Source organism: Takifugu rubripes, chromosome 1 (assembly GCF_901000725.2).
Source record: "Takifugu rubripes chromosome 1, fTakRub1.2, whole genome shotgun sequence".
NCBI lineage: Eukaryota > Metazoa > Chordata > Actinopteri > Tetraodontiformes > Tetraodontidae > Takifugu > Takifugu rubripes.
Genome location: NC_042285.1, coordinates 2,820,262 through 2,822,714, shown reverse-complemented (window position 1 = coordinate 2,822,714; position 2,453 = coordinate 2,820,262).

Here is a 2,453-nt window from a genome sequence, read left to right as displayed (position 1 = left end):
GGTGTGTGTGTGTGTGTGTGGGGGGGGGGGGTGGGGGGGGGTGTTGGCGACGTCAGGGTCGAAACCTCAGGACGTCCCTCCACAGACGTCGATGGGAACGGGTTGAGGTCAGGGATGAAGGACGCCGCGGAGGCGGTGAAATGAGAGGTTAGCGGATCAATAGGTGATTGTGACCGAGCTGAGATTGGATCTCTCTGACATTGGGGGTGGGGGTGAAGCTCCCTGGTGGGAAGTGTCGTTTTCCCGCTTGCACACTTTTATGTTTGCTATGTTGGTGGCCACTTTGGGGGGGGACGTAACCGGAGCAGCAGACGCTGGAACGCTGGAAGTCCTCCAGCGGCGGGAACAAAGTTCACACCCTTCTCGTCAGGCTTCTTTTGTGGCCCTCTCAGTCGCACGTTCCTCGCGTCCCTTCACTCGTTTCGTGATTAATTCCCAGCCAGAACCATCTTGGTTTCACCAGAAACACATTCTGCCTGAAGAGTTTTGTTCCAGAACAGGCGTAAGGCTGTTCCTTAGCTCGGGTGTGTTAGCATCGCAATGCTATCGTGCTAACCGAGCTCAGGCAGGTGTGCTCTGTTTATTAAACCGTCCCAGCATCTTCACAATGTCCTCACTGCGGTGAGTCCCAGATGCTACGACGTTAGCGGATGTTAGCACCAGCAGAGTAGCTTTCTAACATTTCAGCTGAAATGTAGCTTTTGTCTCGTTTGTCACATTAATGTCAGTGATAATTCAGGTTTGCCGAGAGTCTAAAACGCGACTCGACAGTTTCGCGCCTCTTGTTGGGATCTTTACGTTCGTCCGTTGGCGTTGTGGAACGAAACTCTTCAGCTGAACAAGAGATGTAAACACTGTTGCCTCCGCACCAGCACGCCAGAAACGGGGTCTCTGTAAATATATAAATACACTGGTTCATCACAGGTACCTACCAAAAACAAACAAACAAGAGAAGCAAGACCTCACTGTGAAACATCTGGACAGATGTGATCAGCTAACTCACGGTCCACATTCCTGCTATACCGATATGCCTCACGCGTTTTTTATCGTCCAAGTACGAACTTCTTCATCCTTACGGCCTTTTTGCTGAGCTACCGCAACAGTTTCAGGGTATTTCCGGTCCCGGCGGGATGTGTTTTGGTCCCGTATCGATGGGGATGAGGGCTGAGCCACATCAACTCTCCCGTGAGAGGTTCTATCACCACCAAGACCAGCTCCTCCTCGACCAAAGGCGGCGGTATCCATGCCGACCAGAAGCTAACATCCTACATTTGTTTCTGACTACGTTTCTCTTGTGTTTTGTGTCCACTGTCCTCTAAATTCTTTGGTGTTGCCTTCATGGAGCTTTTCTTTTTCGGTGTTTGTGTGCGACAAGACACGCACAGCGTTTTATTTTTAGCGCTTTATGTGTCGCAGAAGAGGATTAGGAGCTCATTATGTCACAATCCTGACATGGAATTCCCACTTTAATCTCCCCAACCTTGAGATTAAAGAGGTTTCTGCTCGGGAAAATAACGGGAAAATGTGTGACAGCAAAACATCAAACAATACAGAAGCCTCTGATTGTGTTCAGGGATTAGGAATAAACCAAAATATTGATTTTACATTGGAATGAAGGTGGGAAATGTTGGAATTCCTCCATTAAATTGAGGAAAACTGAAAGAATGTCGAACCTGTCAAGGTTACAGATTTTTAGGAAAACAGATTTTTTTCTCAAGGAGGAAAGTTATAAATTTATTCAAAGTGGGGGGGGGGACTTTTTACGATTTATGAGATGAAAAAGCAAATCTATAGATCAGCAAAGAACAACTCAGCTAAAAATAAAGAATATTTTAACTGAAAAAGTGATTTTCTGGCATCCCGATGCTCTTCTGTACGTTTAAATTATAGATATTTAGTTGCACTCAGATAACATAAACCATATTTTCACGTCAAACTGCCGACAAGTTAAACCATTTTCACTCCCGCGTCAGGAAGAAAAACACGCACCAGGTGGAATGTACAGAGGTCAGGAAGTCATATTGATGTTATTTATTTTCTGCTTTGTTATTTTCATACTTGAAAAGATGTGAAGAGATAATAAAGTGTGTGTTGCATTTGACCTGCTGAATAATTGAAGCTGTGGCTGAGATGTCGGCTTTATTTATAGCGGAAACCACAGGAAAACATCCCGTACGTGCACGTCCCACCCGCTGTTAAAGGCTCCGGATGGCGCTGCCATTTGTCTCCACGCTCTCCAGAGAGACGGCCTAACAAAAACTACATCTCCAGCATCATGTGACTCCTTTTAAGATGAGTGTGTTGGAGTCTCGGAGGGACGAGTGGCTCAAAACATCGGCTTTTAAACGGGGAGCGAACCCTCGCCATTCTCCGCGTCCCCGTGAGCCCAGAGCGGAGGAAAGAATCCGCTGCTCAGCGGTTCAAATCACTACAGGAGGCTGTGATTGGAGCTT